Source organism: Ceratotherium simum, chromosome 11 (assembly GCF_057802395.1).
Source record: "Ceratotherium simum simum isolate JZ-2026a chromosome 11, ASM5780239v1, whole genome shotgun sequence".
Lineage (NCBI taxonomy): Eukaryota > Metazoa > Chordata > Mammalia > Perissodactyla > Rhinocerotidae > Ceratotherium > Ceratotherium simum.
In genome coordinates this window covers 33,058,062-33,071,619 of record NC_141910.1, presented here as the reverse complement: position 1 = coordinate 33,071,619, position 13,558 = coordinate 33,058,062, and the positions used below count along the sequence as shown (strand labels likewise).

Here is a 13,558-nt window from a genome sequence, read left to right as displayed (position 1 = left end):
CTGACCACCCATGAGAAATTAAGTACACTTTTTGAGTTAGAAGTAGAAGTGCCAATTAAAAAAGCAAGCAACACTTACATTCTAAAGAGCAACTCAATCTATACTAGAAAGTTGTAGCCAGAAGTCATGAAAGTGATCTGATGAAGTCACAAGGTAAGGACAAGATAAATAGGTAACTATTTAGAGAAATAGGAGTTTATACAGTCCCGGAAGTATCAAGTTTCTTCACTGTATATAGTTTTTTGCTCCATTTAAACATTTTTACTGAGGTTTGTAAGTGGAAAGTAAAATTAATTTATCATCTAAGTAAATATTTATTTTGTATACATAAGCATGGTTAAATAAATATATTTAGTAGCCTACCCTACTCCTCTTGGCTGTTCATAACTGATATGACAAGAGTTCTTTCTGTGCTACACTAATCATTGCTATTAATTACTTGGACAACCTACCCCCCAGCCCCTTGGTCCCCACCATTCCACCCAAGCTCAAGGGCTACTCAAGCAAAGTAGCAGCCTACAAAGAAAAAAAAAAAAAACTCTCAGCAAGAATATTATCTCACTCACATTTGAGACAAAATATCATCATTACAAGAGATGCCATTATTGAAATTAATTCATTGGTTAAAAAAAATAAGGCTATCCTAGAGCATTTGTTGTTGTTGTTGTTTTGATGCTTTGGAAAATAAAGAAATTAAATGGAAGAGAAATTACCAATAATTACCACCCAGAAATAAACACTATTAATATTTTGTTACTTTATCCACTGTACATGACATAGGCATTTTCTTCTCTCTTTAAAAACTCTTCAGAAACATAAAAAATAACAACCAACCCTCTCATGGCCTCCCATCTCTCTCAGAATAAGAGCCAAAGTCCTTAGAATGGCCTATATCTCTGCTCAATCTGACCCTGCCCTTACATCTGTGAGCTCATCAAGCTCACCTTCACTACCACCCCAGCCCCCTCATTGTGCTCCAACCACAGCCACCACCCGTTGTTTCTTTAACAAGCTAGACAGTTCCTAGATCATCACCTTTCACTGGCTCTTTCTTCTGCCTGGAATATTCTCCTCCCAGATGTCTGCATTGCTTGCCTCCTCACCTCCTTCAAATCTTTGTTCCAGTATCACTCACACTTTGTCTTCCCCTTGCCCTCCTTTATTTTTCTCTATAGAACTTACATACTTTCTAATATATGTAATTACTCATGCTTATAAGTAGGCTTATATGTTGTCCATCTCCCACAGTGGAATGGAAGTGACCCAGGACAGGGATCCTTGTTTTTTCTGTTCAGTAGCCTCCCCAGGGTCATGACAGGCAGTTATTAAATGATTGTGGTTGTTCCTTGTGAGAGAAGGTCAGACATGGAGTTGTAAAGCCCTTTCCTTCTCCTAGACAAGTGGTGAGTGTCTCTGCTTCCTACTGACTAGGGCTCAGTCTGGACTAGAAGATAGACATGAGATAAGAGTTCTGTGTTCTGCCCTCAAAAAGAAAAAAGAGATTGAATGTCTTTTTAACTCTTTTACACTTGAAATTCTCATCTTCCTTTAAATCACGAGGATAATCTGTTGACCCTTAGAACAGCTTGGAACTATTATTATCCCCAATTGAGAGAGAAAGAAAGAGGCTGTAGGGTTTATTGAGGCCCTAAATGGCAGAACCAGGACTAGTAAACCATGTTATTGGATTTCCTCCTCTATGCAGTCACAATGCACTGCAGCCACATCTCGGATGACAGTAAATTAGCAAGTAAACAGGAGACTCCTCCACCCTCAAGACAGGCTTTTAGCCTGTGTAATTAGCTTCTGAATAAAGATACAAGAGTCACTGTTTCACTGTTATGCTTTCAGCAAATTTTAGCCTTTCCTTCCTTTTTGTTGTTGGTTGCCTTTGTTCTGATTCAATGTGCAGGTGCTTAGCCTGAATCTTCATTTTATTTAATTTTATCCTATTATATAAACTCTACGTCGGCATAGCCCATCCCAGGATCCAGAAAGCATCCACACCTTATGCATTTGCTTCCACCTCAAAACAACCCTAGCTGAGGTAAGAGCAGGTGGGTGTGTCTTCACTTCAGAAGAAAGAATGACCTGCCCAATGGGACATAACTGGTAAGCCTCAGAACCAGGACACGAACACAGATCTTTTAAGTACAAATCCAAAGTTCTTAAGTTATTTAAAATGCATTCACTCTCTTCGATTTTGTTTTTGTTTTTTTTTTGGGGGGGTGGCCATAATTATGTATTGGGAAGAAATTTATCTAAATTATTCCTACTACAAATGTCTTCTAGAAATATAAATGTAACTTTTGTACTCCATTTCCATTTCCTGCCAATTATTCTGCCAACATCATTCACAAACACTGACTCTTTGGAAGTTCATTCCCACTTCTTTTCCCACTGTCTCTAGAGCCTCATCACCTTCCTATTCTCAGCCTTTGCTGCTGCTACCTCTGCCATCCTCAGCACCTCAGTGGAATTCTGCCAGATTTCAGGTCCAGAGTTAACACCACTTCCTCTTTGGTCACACTAGTAAAAATGCTTCCTTCTATTCTCTCAGTATCTACATGCTGCCCAATTTTGAAGAGCTTTCTTCCTCCTTTTTAGAATTCTGTAAGTTTCCTGAGAACAGGCTGTACAAATTCATACTATCCAGACAGAATACATCACAGCACAGTACTTACAACAGCGACTTTCACACTGTGGGCAAGCAATAGAAGAATGAACCATAAACTCAAAAGACAGCCTCAGGTGGATTATTAGAGAGGGTAGTGACAGGAAAAAACTGCTTGCCTCTTTTCATCACTCAACTTGAGCGCTCTTGGCCCGTTCCCAGTCCTCCATTTTGTTCATCATTTATATGTCACACGCATACAGGATGGCATGAGCGAGGGCTGTCTGGTTCCATCAAGGGGTCAAATGCTAAATGCATCAATGACGCATTGCTTCCACATTCCACTACGCTGTAAATGGATATATCAGCACTTGTTCTTTTGCCAATGCACACTTTTTGATGTAGTAAACTATTTTTCATTCTGCTGGACACTTTTTACAACATCTACACATTACAAAGGGCTTCGCTATGTTTAATATGTATAGTTTCTTCTGCACAGAAAGCATTAATAGGTCTATTACCTGACCCATTTTATTTGGATGTAGAGGATAATAAATGCCCTTCGAGAAAAAAGTAAGGTATTTTTGATCCAAGAAGCTTAAAAATCACTTTTTTGAGAGTATGGAGGACATTGATATATAGTCTAGGGGTAAGCTTGATAAATGGAATAAGTCTTATGTAGAAATCATTTTGTGACATAAATTACTGAGGGTTTTATAATTTTAAAAAGACACATAAATCTTTTCAAATTTAAAAACTCTATAAATGTCAAACTTGGGGGATATATTTTTGCATATTAGGAATTATATATTCATTTATAGTTTTCTAAAGAAAAATTAGTGGTTTATTCTTCAAGCAATATGAATTATGGTGTTCTTTGTTTTTACTTTTGTTATTCTGAATCCACAACTTTAAAAAATCTTCAGCAGGACTTTCCCCTCTGCAAGTTAACCAACGCCTCGATTAACATCTTACAATAAATTATAACCATCACTTATACTTGACTTTGCTTTCATCTCACCCTAAATTAAGTTTCTATTTTAATAAGATTGGATGTTTTGAAGATGCAATGGAACCTATGAAGTATATTTTTACTTTATATTAAAGAATAGAATTATCGTTAAAATTGCTCCACCAGGACTACACATTTGGCCTGTTTTGTTCAATGATTTATCCCAGCACCTAGAACAGTCCTTGGAATGCAGTGGTTCTCAACAGATTTATCAACTGAATGGATGCCTCCTAACCACTGCACTTTAGAATTCAGCCTCCTAGCCACTGAACTTCACCTGCTTGGAGAGGTGGAAGTTCAAGAGAGGCTCTTACTCTGCTAAGCAGTTTGCATACATCACCTCCTTAACTATCAGAAACATTCTTTGTTGTAGGTGTTATTATTCCTATTTAACAGATGAGGAAAGAGAGGGAGTAAGAAGTTGAGGTATTCATTCAAGATAAACAGAGCTAATAAATTGCAGAATTAGGATCAAAGCCTTAACGTCTGTCTGTCTGCAAAGCCTAGCTTCTTAACAACTTCCCATGTTGCCTTCCCTTACTCAAAAGCATTATAACTAGAAGAATGTCAACTAATTCTCCATCTCCACATTGTAGAAGAATATTGAGACCAATTGAGGTAAAATGACTTGCTTACATCTTTGCAAGTCAGTGCCAACACTAAGCCATAACTTAGTACCACTAACCTGTATGCATTTTTAAGAGGGTGGGGTTCTTCCACCTGGAACATCAAAACTCATGTGGGAAGGAAAAGAGACCTCGTGCAAGGGTAACGGGTAACTGCAGGTAAAGTAGGTGAGAGGCTTAGTAACATGAGCAGGACCGTTGGCCCCTGGTTTACATCAATGGGAACGTTTGGTGTTTGGGCTCCCAGGGATGCAGGCCAATGCCATGTATCTGGCTGGCTGCTTCTAACTTGCACTGAGGGTCCCTTCAGATACTGGAGCAGGACCTCCCAGAACCTCAGGGACTCCGTTCATTAACATATCCAAGAAAAATGTATGCATGGTATCTCAACTATGTGCTAGGCAGTGGTATGAGGGTTGGCTAAACAGAGATAAAGATACAAGATGAATAAGTTGTGGGGATTAATGTACAGCATGGTGACCATAGTTACTAATATTGTATTGGATACTTGAAATTTGCTAAGAGAGTAGATCTTAAGTATTTTCACCACAAAGCAAAAGGTAACCATGTGAGGTGATAAATGTGGTAATTAACTTGATTGCAGTAATCATTTCACAGTGTACATGTATATCAAATCACCATGTTGTACACTTTAAATGTAAACAATTTCACTTGTCAATTATACTTCAGTAAAGCTGGAGGAAGAAAGAAAACAAAGTTTCTGACCCCAGAAAGTTCAAAATCATCGTGTATGTGTGTGCAAGCATGTTTGTCTTAAAATAACATTGCAAGGTACTATATGTAGTATGAAATCATTAATATGAGTGTGATTATCAAATGTTTAGTGCTCATTCTTGCCAATATCTATGCTAATACTTCTACTATCCACATTTTACAGATAAAGAAACTGAGTTTTAGAGACATCAGATGACTGGCTTAGGTTCCCACAGCAAATGGTGACAAATCCAGGATTAGAAGCACCTCAAGATTCTTTAATAACAAAGACAAGGTTCCTAACCCCTCAGGGAAGAGCAGGTTCAGGAAAGAGTTTGCAGAAGAACTGACAATGAACTATGTCTTTGATTCTATTATTTTTGTGTGTGTGTGAGGAAGATTAGCCCTGAGCTGACATCCATTACTAGTCCTCCTCTTTTTGCTTGAGGAAGAGTGGCTCTGAGCTAACATCCATGCCCATCTTCCTTCACAGCATGTCTTGATGAGTGGCGTGTAGGTCTGCGCCCGGGATCCAAACCTGCGAACCTCGGGCTGCCTGAGTGGAGCACGCGGACTTAACAACCACGCCACTGGGCTGGCCCCATGATCCTGTTTTTGATTTGTCTTTTTGCCCAGACTGCTTCCCTACCTCAGCCTCAGTTAATATGGACTGCCCGGGGCCTAAGAACAAATTAGGTGCGTGAATTTCTCTTTCCTCTTTCAGAAACTAGTTTCATTCCATTTAGCAAATGTAAATAGTGCTTTGCTCCATCACGTTGCCCAACTAAAGCTTATTCTTAATAGCCTCTACTTTTCCTTGCTTGTGCCTTGAAGGTTCTTAGTAGTTACCCACCAGCTGTTTAGACATATAGCCCTAGAGGCTAGTTTGGTCTTCTACTTACTACATTAGGAAAATTCTATGGTATAGTAACATGAGTGACAGCACCAGTATGCCTTCATAAAATGATGAGATTCTATAGAACAGGGCTTTCCCCCTCCTTCTGAAATAAGTTCACTTTTTCATGGCATTTAGAACCCAAAACAGCATCATTTTTTCTGCTGATGCATCATCTGAAGACTATTCCAGAGACGTTTGTATTAACTAAAAACTGAAATGCTTGACATGCGAACACTGGAGTAGCCACCTCTCCCCAGGCACGCCTGTTATTATATTCACAAAGTGCTTCCTGAAGGCTTCTTAGACTTGCAGAGACTAGGAAAGGAATTGGTTGGTCTGTCCATCACTGCAATTCCTCCTAATTGTTATTTGTATTACTCCTTAAGGCGTTCGCTCCCTACAGACTCTGTGACAGTATTGATATTATAATGTACATAGCATATATTTTTCAAGAGTCTGAGGGTGCCATGAATAAAGTCTATTTCAATTCCTCCCAACAGGCACTGAAACGCTACAAGCTAAGCAGAATGTCCTTTCCACAGCTTGCATAAGTTAGAAAAGTATATGTTGTGCAAGAAAAAGCTGCTGGTTCTATTTCGCCTTCAGTATTTTGAACACTACACCTGCCCTGCTATATTCAGGGTTAGATCTTTGCACAGGCAGAGTTAGTGGCCACCTACACAGTGTGTTTTGAGACATACAGAAATGATCATCTTCTTACAAACATATCCCCACTAGGTCCCCAATGCTCCATTTTCCTGTCTTCAAATTCTAGCCAAGAAAAGTATGAATGGTTAAATATCAAGAGTGAGGCGCTTGTCCACAGACAATACCTATAAAATAAACCTATTACTTCTCCAATTAATATATTAGAAGAGTTTAGAGTACTGAACAGCAAATTTTGATCCTTTGGTTTTTGAAGCAATGAAGATTTTGACCAAGGAAACTTCTATGTAGGAGAGTAAGGTCCAATCTAAGTTTAGCTGATGGGGGCAAGATGAGGACACCAGCATGGAAGGTTTAGATCCAGGACATTCCTACTTTAGAGAGGATACGACTCTTCTAGAGATTGTAAAATCATTGATTCTTGGACCTCACCCCCAGTCATTCCGTTCTGCTTCTTAGAAATTGGCTTTTTGTTCAATTTTTCACTCAGCTCCCTCTACTGTTTTTAGTGCATTGACCTTCTAGCCATTATTTTTGAAGATTTTATTTATTTATTTTTTCCCCCCAAAAGCCCCAGTAGATAGTTGTATGTCATAGCCGCACATCCTTCTAGATGCTGTATGTGGGACGCAGCCTCAGCATGGCCGGAGAAGCGGTGCGTCAGTGCACGCCGGGGATCCGAACCCGGGCCGCCAGCAGCAGAGCCCGCGCACTTAACCGCTAAGTCACAGGGCCGGCCCGTAGCCATTAATTTTGGTAAGAAATTCCAACTCTGACCCTATGGGGCCTTTACAGTGCAGGGTGACAGAATTTAAGAAGACAGTCAAGTCTAGATAAATAAAAAATGAGAGAAAACTAAAAAACACATGGGTTTGACATTATCTTGGCTTAGAATTGCCTTTCAAATTCTGTTTTGTTTAGGCTAATTTCACAATTAGTTGCATTCCTTTAGGGCATATAATAATTAGTACAGAAAAGGTTCCGGGTTCCAGGAAAAAAATCTGGAACTTTCAAATGCATATGCATAATTCACATATGTATAATCCACAATTCACAATCTACATGTATTAACAATATGCACTCAATTGACTACTTCATTTTTATCCTGGAGTTTTCAGTATCCCAAAATTCAATTCTGAGTTTAAAAATTTGAGAATGTTTGTATTAACTTTTCTTATTTTGGTTGACTGGAAATGTCTAGGGCCTGCTTCCCAATAGCCAAAATCCTGCTTTCTGAATCTATGCATCTGAAAGTCTCAACAGCATTGATCTCTGGGAAAACCACTGTTTAAATGTTGAAAATGTATTTTGTTCATTAATTTCATTAATTCACTCTTTAATAAAGAAGTATTTAAGGATCTCCTATTACAGGTCAGGCACTGCTTAGGGGCTAGGAATACAATGGTGAACAAACAGATTCTCTTGGAACTTACAAACTACTATGGCAGAGAGATGACAAACACACAGTTACACAAAGCAATTATTTAAATAATTTTTAAATGCTAAAGGAATCTTGGAATTCAGAGAAAATACCCTTTGCATTTTATATTTTCCAATCAGAATAAATGTCTCTTCTCCTCTCTCTTAAAAAAAAATGATTACAATACAAACTAAAGAGTGGCATGCTTCCCTCTTCAGAGAAACTTGCATAAGCCATTTAGCAGAAAATATTTATCCCAAACCTCTGGCTTAGAGATGAACTCTTGACAACTCAAAGCTTAAGAGATTCTATAATAAGGTATGTGTGGAGGGAATAATAGACGGGTAGGCACTGGGCTTTTTTTCTCTGCATTGTTGCTAAAAACCTCCTTCCCTAAGTTTGGCCCTAGAAACTAGAAGTGAACCAGAAGAACCAAAGGCAAAGCACTTGATTATTTTGGAATATTTAATAGGAAAATGTCTGCAGTTAATTTTGACTTGTAAAATGTCCTTCACTGTCTGGACAGAGAGAAGCTAGCCATCTCATATCAACTAGAAACTGTCTTGAGTTTAGAAACCAAATCACATACTTTGATATTACCTCTGAAGCTGAGATAAAGCTTTAGGTTCACATAATAGGAAACAGGGTTGATATTTCTAAAAAAAATGAAGCTGTAGGATATATTTAAGCTTGTTTGCAATAAAAATAGCCTAATGCTATCACCTTTTGTGCAGAACAATAATTCTTAATAAAAGGCAAAGAGATGTTTATCTTTCAAATAGAAACTTCTATGTAATTTTTGGTTCTTTAATATGTAAGCTTTTTGAAGAGAAAAAACAAATCACGTTAAACTTTACAGCATCAAAAAAGTGATAAACTGAAAGCACAATTAACTTTGTTCTTCTAACATAGCATGGTTGCTTTGATAGATCCCTGCTTACTAGCATCTCCACAGGCCACTTTCTTTCTCAGTATGCACAGATGAATAAAGAGATTGAACAAATTTTGTGACCTACAGTAAGGTCAAACTTTAATTATTATGCTAATTTCATGCACTAGATTCAGTAGATTTACTACTTTCATACTAGTTAATAAAAGAGACTTCAAAACATTACCTGGGATATAAGGTGGGCAACTTAAAATACTCTCACCCCTTAAGATACGCTTTTGGATAGATGTGAAGGCCAGTAGAAAGAATTTCTATCTTGTTTTGATCATGAATCTTCTAACTGATAAATCTCAATTAGAATTACCTTATTTAGTGCAGCTACATCTCAACTGTCAACATTTTATTATCGAAAGAACCATTTTTACAAAATTTCCCTACTAGTTAAATACTCTGTCAAATATAAAAAGTGATCTATTGGCAATCTTCTCAACTGACCATATAGGCCAGAAAAAATTAATAAAGCAAAATGCTCACCACTTAAAGTCAGAAATGCTGATTTTTGTGCTCTTTTCAACTAATTCTGCAAAAGATTTTGAGCTCCATATTGGTCAAGTCATAATCCATAATAATCTAGCACATAGGAAAGGGAGTTGATTTTGCTGTGTTTTGGGGGGTCTTTATAATCAAAGTGGGATTCCTTTCTAATAATATTTAAGAATTGACTAAAAATCCATATTTGGCTGGATCATATAATTTATTTATTTATTTTAATTTTTTGTTTATTGCAGTAACATTGGTTTATAACATTGTATAAATTTCAGGTGTACATCATTATACTTCTATTTCTACATAGATTACATCATGTTCACTACCCAAATACTAATTACAACCCATCACCACACACATGTGCTGAATTATCCCTTTCGCCCTCCTCCCTCCCCTCTTCCCCTCTGGTAACCACCAATCCAATCTCTGTCTCCATGTGTTGGTTTATTGTTGTTATTATCTACTACTTAATGAAGGAAATCATACAGTATTTGACCTTCTCCTTCTGACTTATTTCACTTTGCATAATGCCCTCAATGTCCATCCATGTTGTCACAAATGTCTGGATTTCATCGTTTCTTATGGCTGAGTAGTATTCCATTGCATATATATACCACAGCTTCTTTATCCATTCGTCCCTTGATGGGCACTTAGGTTGCTTCCAAGTCTTGGCTACTGTGAATAACGCTGCAATGAACACAGGGGTGCATGTATCTTTACGCATTGGTGTTTTCAAGTTCTTTGGATAAATACCCAGCAGTGGAATAGCTGGATCATATGGTAGTTCTATCCTTGATTTTTTGAGGAATCTCCATACTGTTTTCCATAGTGGCTGCACCAGTTTGCACTCCCACCAGCAGTGTATGAGAGTTCCCTTCTCTCCACATTCTCTCCAACACATGTTGTTTCCTGTCTTGTTAATTACAGCCATTCTGATGGGCGTAGTTTTGATTTGCATTTCCCTGATAGTTAATGATTTTGAACATCTTTTCATGTGTCTGTTGGCCATCTGTATATCTTCATTGGAGAAATGTCTGTTCAGGTCTTTTGCCCATTTTTTAATTGGGTTATTAGGTTTTTTGTTGTTGAGATGCATGAGTTCTTTATATACTTTGGAGATTAAGCCCTTATCAGATGTATGGTTTGCAAATATCTTCTCCCAATTGTTAGGTTGTCTTTTCGTTTTGTTGATGGTTTCCTTTGCTGTGCAGAACCTTTTTAGTTTGATGTAGTCCCATTTGTTTATTTTTTCTATTGTTTCTCTTGCCCGGTCAGACATGGTGCTTGAAAATATGTTGCTAAGACCGATGCTGAAGAGCGTACTGCCTATGTTTTCTTCTGCAAGTTTCATAGTTTCAGGTCTTACATTCAAGTCTTAATCCATTTGGAGTTAATTTTTGTGTAGGGTGTAAGGTAAGGGTCTACTTCCATTTTTTTGCATATGGCTATCCAGTTTTCCCAACACCATTTGCTGAAGAGACTTTCTTTTCCCCATTGTATGTTCTTGGCTCCTTTGTCAAAGATTAGCTGTCCATAGATGTGTGAGTTTATTTCTGGGCTTTCAATTGTATTCCATTGATCTGTGTGTCTGTTTTTGTGCCAGTACCATGCTGTTTTGGTTACTATAGCTTTGTAGTATATTTTGAAATCAGGGAGTGTGATACCTCCAGCTTTGTTCTTTTTTCTCAGGATTCCTTTAGGTATTCGGGGTCTTTTGTTGTTCCATATAAATTTTAGGATTCTTTGCTCTATTTCTGTGAAAAATGTTGTTGGAACTCTGATAGGGATTGCATTGAATCTATAGATTGCTTTAGGAAGTATGGACATCTTAACTATGTTAATTCTTCCAATCAAAGAGCACGGAATATCTTTCCATTTCTTTCTGTCTTCTTCAATTTCTTTCAGCAATGTTTTATAGTTTTCGGTGTACAGCTCTTTCACCTCTTTGGTTAAGTTTATTCCTAGGTATTTTATTCTTTTTGTTGCAATTGTAAATGGGATGGTATTCTTAATTTCTCTTTCTGCTACTTCGTTGTTAGTGTATAGAAATGCAACTGATTTTTGTATGTTGACTTTGTATCCTGCAAGTTTACCATATTCGTTTATTACTTCTAAAAGTTTTCTGGTGGATTCTTTAGGGTTTTCTATATATAAAATCATGTCATCTGCAAACAGTGACAGTTTCACTTTTTCCTTTCCAATTTGGATCCCTTTTATTTCTTTTTCTTGCCTGATTGCTCTGGCTGGGACTTCCAGTACTATGTTAAATAGGAGTGGTGACAGTGGGCATCCTTGTCTGGTTCCTGTTCTTAGAGGCATAGGTTTCAGTTTTTCACCATTGAGGATGATATTAGCTGTGGGTTTGTCATATATGGCCTTTATTATGTTGAGTTACTTTCCTTCTATACCCATTTTATTCAGAGTTTTTATCATAAATGGATGCTTTATCTTGTCAAATGCTTTCTCTGCATCTATTGAGATGATCATGTGATTTTTATTCTCCGTTTTATTAATGTGGTGTATCACGTTGATTGATTTGTGAATGTTAAACCATCCTTGCATACCTGGAATAAATCCCACTTGATCATGGTGTATAATCTTTTTAACGTATTGTTGTATGCGATTTGCTAGTATTTTGTTGAGGATTTTTGCATCAGTGTTCATCAGTGATGTTGGCCTGTAATTTTGTTTTTTTTGTGTTGTCCTTGTCTGGTTTTGGTATCAGGGTAATGTCAGCTTCGTAGAAGGAGTTAGGGAGCTTCCCCCCCTCCTAAATTTTTTGAAAGAGTTTGAGAAGGATAGGTATTAAGTCTTCTTTGAATGTTTGGTAAAATTCACCAGGGAAGCCATCTGGTCCTGGACTTTTATTTTTGGGGAGGTTTTTGATTACTGTTTTGATCTCCTTACTGGTGATTGGTCTATTCAAATTCTCTACTTCTTCTTGATCCAGTTTTGGATGGTTGTATGATTCTAAGAATATATCCATTTCTTCCAGATTGTCGAATTGATTGGCATATAGCTTTTCATAGTATTCTCTTATAATCTTTTGTATTTCTGAGGTGTCTGTTGTAATTTCTCCTCTTTCATTTCTGATTTTACTTATTTGTGCCTTCTCTCTTTTTTTCTTGGTGAGTCTAGCTAAAGGTTTGTCAATTTTGTTGACCTTTTCAAAGAACCAGCTCTTGGTTTTATTAATTTTTTCTATTGTTTTTTGGTCTCTATTTCATATATTTCTGCTCTGATTTTTATTATTTCCCTTCTTCTACTGATTTTGGGCTTTGTTTGTTCTTCTTTTTCCAGTTCCTTTAGGTGCATTGTTAGGTTGTTTATTTGAGATTTTTCTTGTTTGTTGAGATAGGCCTGTATTACTATAAACTTCCCTCTTAGAACTGCTTTTGCTGTATCCCATAAATTCTGGCATGTCGTATTTGCATTTTCCTTTGTCTCCAGGAATTTTTTGATTTCTTCTTTGATTTCTTCGTTGACCCAGTCGTTGTTCAGTAGCATTTTGTTTAATCTCCATATATTTGTGGCTTTTCTGATTTTCTTCCTATAGTTGATTTCTAGTTTCATACCCTTGTGGTCAGAAAAGATGCTTTGTGTTATTTCAATCTTCTTAAATTTATGGAGACTTGTTTTGTGGCCTAATATGTGATCAATCCTGGAGAATGTTCCATGTGCATTTGAAAAGAATGTGTATTCTTCGGTTTTTGGATGGAATGCTCTGTATATATCTACTAGGTCCATCTGTTCTAGTGTGTCATTTAAGGCCAATGTTTCCTTATTGATCTTCTGTTTGGATGATCTATCCTTTGGTGTAAGTGGAGTGTTAATGTCCCCTACTATTATTGTGTCACTGTCTATTTCTATGTTTATGTCTGTTAATAATTGCTTTATATATGTAGATGCACCTACATTGGGTGCGTGGATATTTACAAGTGTTATATCCTCTTGTTGGATTGTTCCCTTGATCATTATGTAATGCCCTTCTTTGTCTCTTTATACAGTTTTAAAGTCTATTTTGTCTGATATGATTACTGCTACCCCAGCTTTCTTTTCATTGCCATTTGCATGGAGTATCTTTTTCCATCCCTTCACTTTCAGTTTGTGAGTGTCTTTAGGTCTGAAGTGGGTCTCTTGTATGCAGCATATATATGGGTCTTGTTTTTTTAT

The 13,558-nt window shown here is 37.2% G+C and overlaps 1 protein-coding gene across 11 annotated transcripts in view; it reads right to left on the bottom strand.

Annotated features, from left to right (window-relative positions):
• NRXN1 (neurexin 1) overlaps window positions 1-13,558 on the bottom strand; it is a 1,078,564-nt gene that overhangs the window by 687,787 nt on the left and 377,219 nt on the right. The gene's annotated exons all lie outside the window — the stretch shown is intronic.